The sequence below is a fragment of the Gopherus evgoodei genome, chromosome 8, assembly GCF_007399415.2.
Source record: "Gopherus evgoodei ecotype Sinaloan lineage chromosome 8, rGopEvg1_v1.p, whole genome shotgun sequence".
Classification (NCBI taxonomy): Eukaryota; Metazoa; Chordata; order Testudines; family Testudinidae; genus Gopherus; species Gopherus evgoodei.
In genome coordinates this window covers 107,319,845-107,336,954 of record NC_044329.1, presented here as the reverse complement: position 1 = coordinate 107,336,954, position 17,110 = coordinate 107,319,845, and the positions used below count along the sequence as shown (strand labels likewise).

Here is a 17,110-nt window from a genome sequence, read left to right as displayed (position 1 = left end):
GAAAAGCCCTCTCACATCTTTCATCCCACCGCGGCCCAAATGGTTCGAAGGGGCCATAGTGTCTCTGCAAAGGCGGCTTTGGAGGCCTCCGCTTATTCTGGGTCTTAGATTTGTTCTTGTTGGACTGGTATCCCCTGGTAAGATCATTCAGAGGTTTTACAATCGTAGCATAGTTCTTCACAAATCTGCGGTAGTAACCACTAAATCCAAGAAACGTCTTGAGTTCTCTGTAGTTAATGGGACGTGGCCAGGTAGTGAGTGCTTCTATTTTATCGGGGTCAGTACTCACACCCTCTTGGGACACGATGTGACCTACATACTTCACTGAGGTTTGGCAGAACTGGCATTTATCAATTGAAAGCTTCAAACCGTATGCCTCCAACCTGTCGAGCACTTTAAGAAGTCTTTCTTCATGTTCCTCCAGGGTTCTTCCAAACACAATCAGGTCATCCAAGTAAACTAACACCTGCAGTAAATTCATGTCTCCCACGACTTTTTCCATAAGACGTTGAAATGTGGCAGGTGCTCCAGAAATCCCTTGGGGCATGCGTTCGAACTGATAAAACCCTAATGGGCAGATGAAGGCTGTCTTCTCCTTATCTTCTTCACCTAGAGGGATCTGGTAGTATCCACTCCGAAGATCCAACACAGAGAACCACTGACTACCCAGCAAACAGTCCAAGGCATCTTGTACTCGAGGCATGGTGTACTGATCAACTGTAGTGCGCCTGTTTAGGGTGCGGTAGTCAATACACATCCGGATTTTTCCACTCTTCTTACGAACGACCACAATGGGTGAGGCATAGGGGCTTCGTGACTCTGTGATGATACCATTCGCGATCAGCTCTTGAAGATGATGGCGCACGTCTTCCATCTCAGAGAGGGCAATCCTTCTAGACCTCTCCCTGAAGGGTCGGGGATCTTGTAGCCTGATATGGTGTTCCACTCCCTTTGCACATCCCACGTCCCACTCATGTAGTGAGAACACTTTGGATCTCTCGCAAAGCTTCTTCCTCAGGCGATCCTTCCACTCCTCAGACAGCGGTGAGTCTCCGAAGTCAAACTTCGCAGGATCTATCATTGGAACTTCATCTTCACACTGGGGTCTCACAACGCTTTCAGGCTCAAAAATGTCTGCAATCTTCTGCCCTGGTTTTACAAACACATCACGGCGTGTTTCATTAGCAACCAGTATCGTCACCTCCTCCTGGGCCTCAGCAGGTAGGGTTATGACTCCGCTGAGAACCAGCACTCCTTCTGGGAGCCCTCCCTTGGTTGGCTGCTCTACCACAGCTAATGTTCCCTTACTGCCTTTTAGGCAGGTACTCCTGACAATCACCTCCTTTTCTGACATGGCAGGCACCACTAAAGGGACCGGGCCCTCATACCTCAGTGCTCCGACTGGCAAATCAGGCATCACTTTTCTCGTGTCCTCAATTTTTCTGTAAGCCTCGGCACAGTGTGTGTGTATCACCAAGGTATTCAGATATTGGTCTCCTGCTCGCTGTCTGCAGTAATCGGCCAGTATCCTAAAGAGGCTGGAGTTGGTCCCTATTAGCACAGACACATCAGAGGCTCCTTTGGGGTCAGGGCATATTAAAGCTGCAGTGTCCACCTCCTGTCTTACCCCAGCAATCTCTTCTGGGAATTCCAGGTGTACTATGACATAGCCCTGATAAGGGTATTCATCCATGCTGAGGCCACACAGACCAATGCCAGTCAGTGGCTGTATGGGCAGGTGCCTAAGCATCTGTTGGTAGAATGACTGAAATATAATAGTCACTTGAGATCCAGTGTCAAGCACGGCTTTACACTCCGCCCCTTCAATCCTCACCATGACCTCTGCTCGAGGCCCTATCAGTCCTGCAGGGATCCCAGCTGGTTGGTCTCTTCTGGGGGAATCTTCAAATCCTCTAGGCCTAGGTGGTCTCCGTCCCCGGACCTTCTGGCAGCTACTGGATCTCTCCCAACTGATCCTCAGCTTTTCATACACTAAGGAGGGGTTCTCTTCCTTATGGCAGTTAGCAGCACTGTGCCCATCCTGACCACACCGGTAGCAAAAGAAGTGTCCTTTCTCCATTCGGTGAGGTGGGACGGTGACTCTAGATACTGACTTCTCTATCATCACAGTCTGAGGCTCCTTATTCCTGGAAGTCTTAGCTTGGTCAATGATGCTTTGCAGCTCAGCTATCCGTTCTGTCAGGACCTGCATTTGTTGGGCAAGTTCCTCTGTGGTGCTCACCATCAGTACACTGGCCATTGGCGGTGGCGTCGTACTGGCTCGTTCCAATGTTTGGGCTTCCCAACACTCGCTGGCTGCCTGCCTTTCTTCTTCTTCCCTGACCTCCTTTATCAGCTGGGAGTAACTTGGGGGATGTTCCTGCCGTTCTCTTAGTCGGAGATGAAGTAGGATCGGGTTCCAATACTGAGTCCCTCTTACAACTTGAGCCAGTCTGGTCTGATCCATCTGCTCAGCAGTCACTGCTCCCCTCATAACAGCTCTCTGAAGTAGTCTCTCCAGCCTTTGTATATAGGCTGAAATTTTCTCACCCCTTTGCTGTCGGGAATTAATGAATTTACAGTAACTGTCCGCAGGGCCCTCTACGCTCCCAAAGGTATTATCAAGGGCCTCTAGGCAGTCCTTCACACTGACCTCAGGGTCAGTGAGCTTCAGGGTGCGAATTACATCTAATGCTGGGCCACTAAGGCTCTCTATTAGACATCGTCGCTTTTCTACATCGGGTACGGCCCACTCCCGCAGCATTTCAGTAGTATGCTCCGACCAGAGTTCAAACTCCTCTTCCCCATCAAATAACCTTAACTTACGACAAGAGTTCGACGTAGCATAGGCCAACACAATCTTGTCCAATATATGCCCCAGTGCTTTTGCCCAATCATAGGCTGAGTCTGCCGCCCCTGAGCTAGAGGCTGCAGGACTGGGGCCCACCAAACCCGACATATTAGCCATTATACAAACAGTAGTTTCCTCAAAATATAAACATAATTATTTCCCAATACAGTGGAACACTCAACAAGTGCTTGCGAGGGGTACTGACCCAGGGATCCCGGACGAGCCCCCAAAAATGTAACCCTTCTGCCCCTCTAGTTGGCAGCAACAAGGGCCGGGTTCAGTATCCAGGGGTTCCGTTTCAGTAACACAATGCATGACCGGCTCGAGCCCCCACCCAGTGACCTGGGACACTCACATACCACACTCCCCTGGGCACCTCTAGGAGGCAATACTTCCCCTCTCGCAAGCACGGAGTCTGAGTGTAGCAAAATCTTTTTTAATAAAGGAAGGAATCAATGTGGCATCCCATTGGAGAAACACCACAAACAGGGTTATAACACAAACCATAAACAAAAACCCACCTCCAAGTACGTTTGCCACTGTCCTTTTTCCGCTTAGGGTTTTAAGTCCAATCACCCCAAAGTCCAACAACCCAAAAGTCTCTGGTCAATGCCACCCCAGAGTTCGAGAGTCTATCTGTAGAGGTCCCTCCCCCCCAGCCTGGGTAGAAAGGGGCACCTTACGTGGTCCAGGGCCAACTGCCCTGCCTCTCCGTGGGTTCTGCTTCCGCCTTCTCCACGAACTGCTCCGCTTTACCAGCTGCTCCACTCTGCTCCTCCAGCCGTCCTCAGGAACTGCTCCGCTCCACCAGCTGCTCTGCTCCATGAGCTGTTCTGCAAAACTGCTCGGCTCTGCTCACTCTGTGGGCCGTGCCACCCGTCCCACAGCTACTCCGCTCTGCTGCCACCAGCTGTCCCATGATCCGCTCCAGCCGTCCCCGCAACTGCTCCACTCCACCAGCTGCTCTGTTCCACAGCATATCTTCAGGCTCCCCCACTAGTTAGCACAATGCTCAGTGCTCTCAGCTCAGTCATTTCAGCTCTTTTTGTGATTTCAACTCTTAGTGATCTCAGCTCTTAGTGGGGGAGCCCCAGTGCTAGTGCACCATTAGCCCAAAGGGCATTCAGCTCAGTAACCTGTATTTAGAGTCTTGAGAGAATAAAAAAAACCAACTCTGACATTCCACAGTGGAGAGAGGAGGGGGTGCAACTGGTGCTTCTAGCTCCACAAGGAGACTGCACCACCAGGCACAGATACCTGTCCCCAGCCTCTCTCAATTCTCTGGGTTTTGGAACCCATGTCCCATGTCTAGCCAGTACTACTCAACTGAGGGTGAGCAATTTGTCACCAAGCAATCCCACAGCTTGGGAGTCTGGGATAGGGTGGGCGTACCTATGCAAATACACTCTCTGAACTTCTTTCCACCAGATGTCAGGGTAGAGCTTATCCTGACTCTGCTTACACAAGCACTTAACTTGAAGCTTGCAATTTACTGGACTCCTATTGACTTCAACAGAGCTATTCACAGGTTTAAAGTTAAGTAGGTCCTTCAATAATTTCACTAGATCAGTGCCATAAATATAACTGATACACACACACAATACTATTGGGCATTGGTAGTGACTCCATAGTTAAGGTTGCCCTGAGAGCTGCACTTAAAGTAGGATTCAAGGTCCCTCACGCTACATAACATGCACGCGTATCTGGAGCTCAGTCACCACTGCCTATCACCTTAGGCCAGAGCCCCAGCTTGGCTAAATTAGCATCTCTCCACTAAAGTCACATACTCGGAGTTTAAGGCCAGACGGGATCATGAAGATCAGCTAGTCCAGCAGTTTTCAACCTTTTTTCACCTGTGGACTCCTGAAAAATTTCAAGAGGAGGTGCAGACCCATTTGGCAAATAAAAAGTGAAAGGCTGTGATCCATAAGAACAGTCTGACCCAGTAGGGCCAATGGTCCATCTAGCCCAGTATCCTGTCTTCGGACAGTGGCCAATGCCAGGTGCCCCAGAGGGCATGAACTGAACAGGGAATAATCGTCACCCATCCTGGCAATAGAATAGAGGCTTTTAAATCCCTGTTCCTCCAATCATTAAGGTGTTATTTGTACATCTATATTCTACGACTCTTTCAAACTCATTTATACTCAGTGGGAAATGAGTCTCTTCTCCAATAACCAGCTCCGAGGACATATTTAATCATACAAACTTATTCCACTGTATCACTTTCTTGTTGTCATACAAACTGATTTCTTCAATCATTAGACAAATGGAGGTGAATTTCCTTTTTGGATATTTATTGTCTTACTAAAACCCAATTAAACCAATGACACTATTAAGCATATGGGATGTGTTTTCTTACAGCGTCTCTGTGAAAGATATACATGAACTGGTGCACCGGACCAAGCTTATTTCCTAGTGCGCAAGTCCTTTAGTTAATCTGCTACGACGGCAGCGCTGTACGTGCCTGGTTATTACGTTCCAGTCTACCCCAAATGCAGTCAGCACCTACAGGAGCTGTTTGCCATGGTTTTCCTTAGCGAGCCGCTATCGGCACTGCTGCCAAGCTGCACTGACCTTGTAAATCCTTACAGGAATTTGGAAGAAAACAGAACTTCAGAAAAAGTAGAAGCAGAACGTTCCCCTTCAAAGCAAAGTCAGTCTGTAGAGCCACAAACCTACAAAGAAGCCAGGTCACTTCTCGATCTCCTTCAAGAGGAGTCGGTTTAGTACCAGCGCGAATCTTGGATGGGGAGGGTAAAGCAAAAGCTCAGAGCCCAGGGACCTGGGGGAGAAATCTTGGCCCCACTGAATTCAGGGGAGTTTTGCCCTCCCCAGCAACGAGACCAGGGATTGCAGCCTTGCAGTCTAATTGCCGTTCTGGTTCTTGTGGTTAAGGCACTGAAATGGGACTCTAATTCCTGGCTCTGACACAGACTCCTTGCATGACCTTGGGCAAGTCACTTTGCCCCTTTGTGCCTCAGTTTCCCCAATTGCAGAATAGAAATGATGATCCTTTTCTACTCACAGGGATGGTAGGAGTGCTTGCAGTGGAAGCTGCTATACAAGTACAAAGTTAAAAGTGTAGGACCAAATTCCCCCCTCTCCCATAGTAGCCTCTGATTGTGGGCACCAGACCTTGTTTACAGAGAGCGAACACACGCACAGTGGGGCTGATGATGTTCCAGCCATGCCCATGTGCTCAGGACTGCTCCATACAGACAGTAGGAAGATGGCCAAGTCTCAGGCCATTCTAGGAGAGCTGAGGGAGGCTCAGTATATGCTGCAGCGGCTTCTTCTCAGACAGCCGTCTCACACCATTAGACACCCTGCCCCGATCTCTCCCACCTCTTCACTGAATGCATCCTGGAACAACACAGTGGCCTAGAGGTGCACATTTTTGCTTTTAATTTTCACATTACAAAACAAACTCCTTCCCAAAGCATCAAATCCGCAGGGGGAAGAACATGCAGCAGCTGCAGTCTAGTCCATTACAGCAGGTGCCTACAAACCCTACCAAGGATACAGCTGAAATAAATCTAAGCCTCTGGCATCTAAACCCCAGGCTTACAGGAAAGGGGACTTGGGGTCAGTCTCTTGCTTTCTATTCCCGATTTGCTGCTGCATTTGGGGAAGTCACTCTGCCTGCCTTAGTTTAATTATTCTCTATCTTACCGGGGTGCTTTGTGAGGCACCACTGATCTGTGATCCCTGACAGGGGCACTCACCTCTTGAGCACCTCCAAGTGGCAGGGTGCAGTACTGCCTTCCTTTTCCCACCCCTGGTGCCACCTGCACACTGCTGGCCGCCCTCGAGGCCTTCCACGGCTTGGCCCTCCAGCTGAATCACAAAGTCTGAATGACCTTCCAGGGTATTAAAGAATCTAATAAATAAACAGTCTATCTGCCCTCACTGGGGTCTTCCGCTGCAGCTCTGGACCCTTTAAATTAGGCTCTTTGTTCAGACTCCCAAATAAGCCCCATCTCCTTCGTGGGGTTTATGCCAGTGGCTGGTGGCAGAACCTGGCTCGCTCTCTGCTCTAGGTTCCAGCCCAGGGACCCTATGCACAGTAGCTACATCCTTCCCTCTCCAATCCGTCACTGCTGCTTCCCTGGGCTTCTTCCAGCCAGGCCCTTTATCTCCAGCCCTCGCTCAGGGCCAGTGTCCCCAGGTTACTCTCTCTGCAATCCCAGCTGTGCAGGTTCAGCCAGCCATGAACTCTGCGTATTGTCAGGCCCCTGTGCATGCATACATAGATAGATAGATAGATTCCCTTCTTCTCTCCTCCAGTCCTAGTCAGGCACTGCTCCACTAACCACTAGGCAGCTCCTTTTATCTGACTCAGCAGGGCCCTGATTGGCTGTTGCTAGCCCCTCTAGCCCTGGAAGGACCAAGTCTCTGCGGTTTTCCAAAGTGACTACTCCAGAGAGTCCTCTCTACGCAAGCTTGGAGGACCCACCTTCGCTGCTCTTTTCTTCTCAGCTCGCAGCTTCTTAGGGAATCGTGTAGTAGGAGCCCAGCAGGGAACTGCAAAGGGCTAACACACTCCATCACAGATCTGTAGACCGGCAGGTGAAAAGCACTATACAAGTATTATTATTTTCTTTATAAGAATTTGCTTAGATATTTCTCTGGGAGGCCCAGAACTCATCTCTGCTGAGCAACATCAGCCCTGCCAATTGCACAGAGGATCGCTGTGATACCACCCAGGGGTTGAATCATGGAGCAAACGGGGAACTGATCGGAAACCCTAGCCTTTCGCTAATTTGTCCTAGTGACCAGGAGACCCATTGCAAAACAAAGTTGCTGAATCATGAATCAGTTCTTTCTCAGCTGTTGTTTAGTCACTGGTGATATTTCCTGGCATGCCAGGACATGGGCTGGAGTAGATCAATAACCCTTCAACCTTTGGCCTAGTTACAGCCACTGGCAGCACGGAACCAATGCAACCGCTTGTGCAGATGGACAGAGCTGCTGTTTGTCCCAAATGAGCTTTCCCTTGCTTGAAATCGCAGCTGGTTCCTACCAGTGCTAATTACAATGTAGTCAGTCCGCATAGGGATTTGCCCGATCTAAGGTACTTACGTGGCCCCTGTTACCATAGTATCAGAGCATCTCATGACCTGTAATGCATTTACCCTCGCCACACACCAGTGCAGTAAGGAAGTGCATTATCCCCATTTTATGGATGGAAAACTGAGGCACAGGATGTCTAGGTGAGTTGCCCAAGAAGTCTGTAGCCAGCCAGGAGACTGATCCCTGCACAGTCCTGCCCCTCCATACAGAAGTGTCATATTGCATCAGACCATGGTCCACCTAGCCCAGTAGCCTGTTGCTGACAGCGGCCTGTACCAGCGCTTCATGTAAGCAGAGTCAGGATGAGCTCTACCCTGACATCTTGTTTCATTTCATAGAAATCAGTCCACTAGAGGCACCAAAAAGCCACAGAGCCTGTCAAATCAACCGGGAGGACCTAAACTTCAGGAGGGCATCATCCTCCCTCCTGCAGAGACCGGGGATACTCACACCCCCGGTTTTGGGCCCACTGCTAACTGGATTGCAGGGAATTTCATGAATTAGAACTAGCATTTCAATAGCATCTAGAGTCCCCGCTTTACCAGGCACTCTATAGACATATAGTAAGAGAGAGTGTCCCTGCCCCTAGAGAGCTTACAATCTATATAGCCAACAGACAGGAGGGGAAACTGAGGCACAGGGCAGGGACATGACTTGTCTGAGGTCACTGAGCAAGCCCATGGTAAAGCCAGGAATAGAACCCTGGTCTCCTGACTCCTAACCCAGTGCCTGAGCCAATCAGCCTGTCCTGAAGTCTCCCAGGTATTCATAGCACCAGCTCCATCCAGTTTCCCAGCCCTTAGCGAGCAGCATCCTTACCCCAGCATCAGTATGGACGGAAGCAGATGAGGGATGCCAACAGGTGTCCGTCCTGGCCGGAGACCCAGCTGCCTTTCCTGCTGCGCTGCCCCCATTGTGAGCGGGGCCCTTCCTGTCCCAGGTGGACCTGTCCCGGCAGCCGCAGCTCACAATTGCCTGGGGCAGGAAGTTGGAGAGCGCCGGCTCCCTCCCCCTCCCCACAATGCTCCATTCACCAGCCAGGGTCCCAGATTCCTTTGCCAGCGAGCTGCAGCAGAAAGGCCTCAGTACTGCAGATGAAGGAAGGAAGGGGGAGCCCTCTTCCTGTATCTGCTGGGTCAGGCACAAATATAAGACTCGGCTGCCAATTTCACTACCAGCTGCACTGTGTTCATTCCTCAAGGCACGTGGCCTTGTCTACACTGAGAGGAAGCACCAGGGTAGCTTAAACTGGTTTAATTAAATCAGGGAAAATCCAGATCGGTTTAAAACCAGTTTAATTGGTCTAGTTTGTGCCTGTAAATTTACCACCTAAGCCAATGCTCAAGCCACGGCTAAGGCAGAATAGGTGTCCACATGCAGAGCTGTAACTTACCACCTGTCTCCACTAGCAAGTTAAAGAGAGAGTTATACTGAGAGAAAAGTGTTTTACACTGGTATTGCCCTGCCTGTTCAGAAAGAGGAATAAGCCGCGCTAGCAGAAGCACCTTCATAGCAGTATAACAGTGTCCACACTAGGGGTTGTACTGGTGTAACTATCTCAATTAAAATAATCATGCCCTTCTCCGATATAGTTATATGCGTACAACGCTGACGAAACATAGGGCTTCTCCTAACAGTTTCCCAAGAACAGGTTCCTCTGTGCCTCAAAAGGACATCCGTTACCGGTGCAAGGGTTAGCGTTTTTCAGATGCAGACTGACAAAGCTCTGGGCCAGTCCCGTCAGCTCCACTGCACAGATGGGGAAACTGAGGCACAGGTGGAGTTGCGTGAGTTGTCCAAAGTCACACAGCAGCTCAGCAGTGGCACTGGGAGTCAGGAGACCTGGATGGGTGTTCCTGGCTGTGTTTCTGTGTGACCCAGGGAAGTCACTGAACCTCTTGATGCCTATTTCCTCTCCCATTCTTTGTCTGTCTTGTTTATTTAGGCTGTAAACTCTGAGGCACAGGCTCTCTCTTACTATGTGTATGTACAGCACTCAACACAATGGGGTCCTGACTGATTTACCTTGGAATAGAACCTAGCTCTCTCCTGACTCCCACTACTCACTAGACCACACTGCCACAGCCAAATACAAAATGAATATTCATCCAGGGTCACAGGTTTCAGAGGGGCAGCCGTGTTAGTCTGTATGAGCAAAAACAACGAGGAGTCTTTGTGGCACCTTAGAGACTAACAGGGTCAGATGCGGAAGGAAGCCACAAACGAAAATGGCACTCACAGCCCAACTGGCTAAGTTTCAGTTCCTCTAGTCATCAGTCCAGCTTCAGAGACCTCCCAATAGGCACAGCAACCTTTAAACATGAGAAGTCCAGCCAGCGTATGGTGTAAGATGCAGGGCACAGGGCTCTCGTGCATCATCTCCACTTTGTTACACAGGTACACACAGAAGAGGAAAGGAAAGTCGCATGAATGGGGAAAGTGATAAACAAGAGCTAGACTGGGCAGCGGGGAGCTCCTAAGTTCTAATCTAAGTGCCCAGATACCAAGGTGATGGGCACAGTATGAGACCAGAACAGAACCCCAGCTCTGATTCTGATTTTCTCAGGCAGCTGGGCAAGTCACAACCTCCTTGCCTCAGTTTCCCCATTTTTAGAATGAGGGTTTATATGGTGCACCCCTCTCTTTGCTCAGTTCTGCTGTGTTTAGCTTGAAAGCTCCTCAAGGCAAGGCCCAGGCTCCCCTGTCCCTTGAAAAGCGTTTAGGCCCAGATCCTCAAATATACTGTAGTTCTAGAAATGAGGACACTGAGGCAGGGAGGTTGTGACTTGCCCAGCTGCCTGGAGATTTAGCCACGTAAATCTCGTTTAGGATCTGGGCTTTCATACATTGTGGCTGCTACCAGAAAGAATGAATAAGTAAGTATTATTATTAAACCATGAGAAAGCAAACTCTGCAGCCCTGGGTGACCAAAACGAACAGATCAGCCAGGAAAATGTATCCATCTGCTCATCGGCTGAGAACACAGCTTGGTACTTGATCTACAATTAAATGCAGTGCTGGGAGGCTGTTTGAAACCTTTAATGAATTAAATCCCCTCTCGCATGCCGGTGGTCAAAGACTCACACAAGCATCTGGCTCTGATAACCTCAAACAGCCACTGAGCAACACGATCCAAATTTTAAAGAAGCGGAACAGCTGCTCTCACGGAGCGAGGCATTTAACATCCTAACACCAGCCTAACAATGGCTCTGACATGCTGCCAGCTCCTAAGGAGGTGCTCAGCCAGGGGCGGGTCACAGATCACAGGCTTTCAAATCCATGCATGAATTTCCAGTGGGGGGTAAAAATCCATCTTTAGGAAATGCAGGGCCCCAGTTCGAAGCAAGGGGCCCTATACCTGCTTGCATTTTTGAACCCAGGGGTGGGACGGCAAGCAATCAACTTTTGGGGGCCTCTGTAAAATGTGAGTGTCCCTCCAAACATCCAGGCCTGAATCAACCTGTCTGTTGGAGGCTGCCTGAATCTGCACAGAGCCTGAGTTTACAACAAACTGGTCTGCATGCCCCTGCAATGCTGCTCTCTAGTGGACAGACTTGGTCCTACCCCTTTGTCAACTCTACACCCCTGCCCTGCTCATGAGTGTACCAGATCTCTCTACCCGCCTAGTTAAGAGTCATCCTTTTAGTTCACCGACTCTTGGGTTTTGGGAGTTGACAGTCACAAATTTCCTCTCTCGTGCCATATGCATGTGGCTTGTGGGTGACCTTGGGGCCTGAGTATCTGCAGAAAAACCCAAACATGGCAATGCCTCTCAGAGCCTGAGTCAACCGACTTGGGTTTGCAGGGCTCATCCGATGGGGCTAAAAATAGCAGTGCAGACGTTCCCGCTCGAGTTTCAGAGCCCAGGCTCCAGCCATAGGCGCCGATAGCATGGGGGGTCCACAGCTCAAGCACCCATGGAAAAAAAAATAGGGGGTCCTCAGCACCCACCATCCACAGTTGTTTGGCGGGGCCCCAAGACTAGCCACCCAGCAGCGGGCGGCTGACGAGAGGCGCTTGGATGATGCGGGGTGGAGAGGAGCGAGCAGTGGGTGGGCAGGAAGGGCTTTGGGGAGAGGGGGTGGAGCGAGAGCAGGGCCCTGGGGCAGAGCTGGGGTGGAGCACCCAGAGGGAAAAAGAAAGGTCAGTGCCTGTGACTCCAGCCCAAGCAAGAACATCTACACTGCCATTCTGAGCCCCGCAGCATGAGACCCGCAAGCCTGAGTCAGTCGACCCGGGCTCTGAGACTCGCTGCGGTGGGGTTTGTTCCTTCTGCCATGTGGGCACACCCGAGGTGGCCGTGCGCTGCGGACTCCGGCCAGGCGGGCTCTGCGTGACAAAAGAAAGAGGCCTGTAGGACTCCTCCTACCCGGCTCAGTGGCTGACTTCAGCCCGTCTCAAGTTTGACTGCACCAGTCTTCCTTTCAATGTCATGCTTTAGGGAATTCCTCTCTGTTCTCATCAGTAAAAGAGGAAAGTCCCCTGCTGATACATGACTTCAGCAGACGAGAATTGGAGAAGTCAGCGAGGAACCTGCTAGCTGAAGCTTTAAAGGGATAATGGTGAGATATTTCAATCGGATATCAACCTCTCCAGCCAGCTGTCCCATCAGGCACCTGCAACTGCACTAACTATTCTTAGTTGGGCTCTGATCCTGCATTCACGTACACACGTGCCTCTGCAGTCAGCGGGACGAGGGGGCTCACAGTTAAGCATGCGCAGAAGCATTTGCAGATTTGGAGCCTTGTTACTGTTGTAGTGAAACCCTGATACAAAGAGCCATATGTCTGGAAATGGATCGGATGTCCCCTAGGGCTCAGCAGCGTTATGCCCAAGTCAGCCATCTGCACCCTGTCCCTGTACAGCCTTTGAGTTTAACTCATCTAGGGGGACGTGACATGATTATATTTTAAAAATGGTCACTTGGCCACAAAGTTCCCCAGACAGGGCTGGTTTCTCTTGGCTTCCTGCTGAAGCCAGACCCCTGCTGCCTTGGCGGAACGGGGTTATTGGCCACAGATCCCAAGTGCAGTCACAAAGGATGGAAAATTCCAGGAGACGTTCCAAGGAAATTGCTAGGAGGAAGAGTTTGCTAGTGGAGGCGTGAAGGGCTGGGGGAGAGGCCAAAGCGAGCGAGCCTGGGAGAGGAAGATCTGAAGAGGAGTCCCAGCTGAGAGATGTTGCTCTGAGCTCCTTGGAGATCATCATTTACCTGCTAGACGCCATGGGAATCTGTCTGTGGGTCCCAGGAAGGGAACTTCCCGCACAGTCTCAGCACCAACCACCATAACAACTAGGCACCAAAACCCAAGTAGGGAATCACCCTTCTGGCTGCTGCAGTCAGGACACAGCCTGGGAAGCTGCAGCCAGGAGAGCGGAGCCCAGGTTACTCCTGTGGCTATTTCCCATCAGATCGCTCAGGACTTGGAAACCCCTTTCTCTTACCTAGTGCAAAACACTACAACCGTGCCAAGCAGATTTCTGCTTCCAGACCCCTCCCCCCTGCCTGGTTTTGTTCACTCCTTCTTTACCCTGCCCACTGCCAGATAGTCCCCATCTGCTGCCTCCACACCCACTGCCTGGTATCACCCAGCCTGCTGCTCCTGCCACTGTCACATCTGCCTGCCCCAAGCCGGCCCATCACTCTGCCCAGTGCTAGCCCACTGAGTGCCTGGCATCACGCACCTCGACTACTGCTCCTCCAGCACCCTCTTAGAATTCACCTCTGATCATGCCTCCTTGTAGCGTTTGTTCCCCAAGGGACCCAGAGACAGCTTCAGTCTATCTAGCCCCGTCACCTCCTCACACCATGTCTTTCTCCTCCCTCCGCCTCTGTGAGGTACGGTGGTGCTGTTATCCTGGAACAGAGGCACAGAGAGGCTAGGTGACTGGCCCAAGGTCACACGGGGAGTCTGTGGCGGGGGGGATTGAACCCAGGTCAGAGACTAACACCTTCACCACTGGGCCAACCTTCCTCTCACTAGGCCGATCCTCTTACTTGGAAAGCAGAAGAGAGGTGTAGCTCTCTGGCCAGTGTGTGTTACATGTTCCACTCTGTGCCTGATCCACAGAGGACATGGATCTACCACAGCTGCCAGCTAGGGGATTTGGGGTCTGTGTAATTCAGTAAAGGCTCATGCTCCTAGCTTTGGAGGGACCAGGTCCAGTCCTTAGTAACAGTTGCTACAGAGGCACAACCCCAAAAAGCCTGGGCTCAGTGGCTCCTGATGCCTATTCGGAGCATGTGAGCCGCGCAGCCCCCAGGTGGGGGTCAGACATGATACCAAAAACACAACACACCAACCCTCTACAATTCATCTTCTCAGCAAACCCAAGCTCCTCCCGAACTCCATGCTCTCACTCCAACACGTATGGACCAGCTTCCAGGACATGAAATTGCCTCACTCAAGCCACTAGCTATGGGACATGTAACTGCAAAACACTACAACCACACAAAGTAAATTTCTGCTCCCAGACCCTCGTCAGTTTCCTCAGCGTAGCCTTACAGTGGCAGCTGGCCCCTGTCCAAACTCTGCTAAGCACAGAATACTGCTTCCAAACTGGCTCTTTTGGCTCCCCATCTGCTCCAGGAAGTGACATTTACTCCGCTTATCGGTTCCGAAAGCCACATTCATTCCCCCTCTGCTATGGCTGGCCCCTCACGCTCGCCCTGGATGTCACAAAATACGGGGTCACTAAATATTTACAAGCACACCAGCTGAGCGGACCCTCGTTTGCAGCATCCAGCTCCTGAAATGCCCCCTCCCCCTAAAATGTACCATCTGCAACTTCACTGCGGGGGTCTGAAGTTGGGGGAATCAATCCCCTTGGCTGTGTTTGCTCTTGTTCCCAGTGGGAGTGTGACACACAACAGGCCAGCAGGGAAAGCGTGAGGTTGGAGCTGGAAGGGGCTTTGCTGGGAGACAGTTATTCTCAGAGCAAACCAGAAATTTCATAAAGAAAGTTTAAAGAAACCCAAAACCAAACACTCACCTAACTCCAGAACTGATCTGAATTAGAGACCAAATCCCTCCCGAGTGTATGGAAAGGTCAACTAGCTAGATCCTCCGGATTCCTTCTGGGCTCCCTCGGTTTAGCTGTGAGATCCCGGGGTCAGGGAAAAACCTCACACACGCACCAACCCTTGCTGGGGTTTTCATTAAAGAAACTCTGCCTGATCTTTCCCGCCCCCCCTCCCAGTGATGTCATATCCTGAGTGAGTCCAGAGTACAGCTGCCTTAGCAATAACTGACTCAAAACAAAAAAAGAAGGAAAGAACCCATAGCTCTCCCTGCCCCCTACGCCTCAATCGCTCTGTCTCCTGTTTCCACTCTGTGGTATGCAGCGTAGTTGTAGCCGTGTTGGTCCCAGGATCTCAGACAGACAAGGTGGGTAAGGTAATAACCTTTATTGGACCAACTTCTGTAGGGGAGAGAGAGAAGCTTTGGAGTTTATACAGAGCTCTCCTTCAGGTCTGGGAAATCACCCACTGAATCACAGCTAAATACAGGTTGTTTCACATAAGTAGTTATATATTTCAAGGGATCATTCCAGGTGCAGTGGCCTGTTATCACCCCTCCAGTCCTGGAGGGCAGGAAAGCTGTGGAAGGGGAAATTTAGTGGGTTACAGATTGCTGTAAAAAACCATAAATCCAGTGTCCGTATTCAGTCCATGGTTTCTAGCATCTAGCAGAGTTATGAATTTATGCTCCCAGGCTTTGTCGTGCGCCGGTTTCCTTTCATATCTGCTATGATGATCAACACCCCCTACATCCACGGGTCCCACACATGCCTATCACAACATGTGGCGTATCTTATCCAGTGCACTAAATGCCCCTATAACCACCAAGTGGGTAAAACAGACAAACAATCACATGTCATCAAGCGATCGCTCTATAGCTGATGTCTCAGTCCTCGTCCTCAAGGAAACCTGCACAATTCCTTCAAAAAATAAGACTGGGAGCTTAAATTCATTTGTTAGATGCTAAAAATCCTGGACCAAATAGACACACTGTATTTATTGCTTTTTACAGCAACCTATAACCCTTTAAACATGCATCAGCAATGACTGCAGAGGTGTTAACAGGCCTGAATGATCCCTTAGAATACGTGCAGCTAACTATCCGTGCTGAACAATCTCTTCTACCTTGTATTTAGCTGTGATGCTGGGAGTACCTTTCCCAGCCCCGAAGGAGAGTTCTGTGTAGCTCGAAAGCTTGTCTCTCTCACCAACCGAAGCTGGTCCAATAAAAGAGATTGCCCACCCCCCTTGTCTCTCCATTCTGTGGAGCTTTTTGCTGTGGATCATGTTCCCTGGGAAACTGTAAAGCACACATCATGCTTTGATGCCGCAATATCTCCTTTGGCTGTGGGTCTTTCATTGGGCTTCCCCTAGTTGGCTCCAGCCACAGATTTACAAAGGAATGTGACGTGGCAGTATAGCTCTCCCAATGAAGAAGTTAATTGAGGGGTGGGACCAGAGGAGAGAGAAGGGGAGAGAAACATTTACTATTTGCTTTCCCATTGCCACTGAAAATCAGCTGGTGGATTTAGTCTTCAGTGCTAGCACAACTGTCACCAGTGTTCAGAAAAAGAGAGGTTCTCTTGAGCGAATTGACTTTAAAGTTGCTTCCTTTAAATGTCACATTCAAAACAGAGCTCTGATCCTGCAGTTCGGTGTAACTGAGCCTGACTCCGGCTATTTCTATGAGCAAGATTGGGTCTTTAAATGTGTATATGATAAAGTTCCTTAAGGGGACCAAAACTCCTGGTATAAACCTGCAATCCTGGTGGTCCCTAACGCTGCCTCTAAATCCTATGGACATTTTAGGGATGCGAGGAATCTAGAATCAAGCCCCTGGCAGTTCTGCACAGCAAGTTTCTGTACTTGTGTAATTAACAACACCTTCAATTTCTGTGACAAAGGTTTTTACACATCCAATTTCCTTCACTGTTTGCTCCCTAGCTTTGCTTTTTGCCTCTTTCTCAGCTCAGCAGCTTAGTCTTTGCTTATCATCAGTTTCACCATTAGATTGACTTGTATTGGCACAAAGCTACAGCCTTTGGGTAGCAAACATTGCTGGAGAATGTTTGCAAAAGGGGTTTTTATTGCAGGGAGAAAAGCGCCATGGCAACATTTCTGTTGTTCTTAGCTTCTGTAAGCCCTTATTCTATAAAAGGGAG

The 17,110-nt window shown here is 50.1% G+C and overlaps 1 protein-coding gene across 8 annotated transcripts in view; it reads right to left on the bottom strand.

Annotated features, from left to right (window-relative positions):
• The window catches only part of MOB3C (MOB kinase activator 3C), an 82,981-nt gene that overhangs the window by 45,434 nt on the left and 20,437 nt on the right, over nucleotides 1–17,110 (bottom strand). For 5 of the 8 annotated variants that reach the window (XR_004001589.1, XM_030572512.1, XM_030572519.1 and 2 more), the window contains exon 1: nucleotides 14,921–15,115. The exons of 1 other annotated variant lie outside the window; for it this stretch is intronic. The gene's annotated coding sequence lies outside the window, so the exon portion shown is untranslated. Of the gene's footprint in view, nucleotides 1–6,579; nucleotides 7,131–8,746; nucleotides 8,959–14,920; nucleotides 15,116–17,110 lie in introns of those variants that run through there. 2 more of the 8 variants (XM_030572516.1, XM_030572514.1) reach the window with 2 other exon arrangements.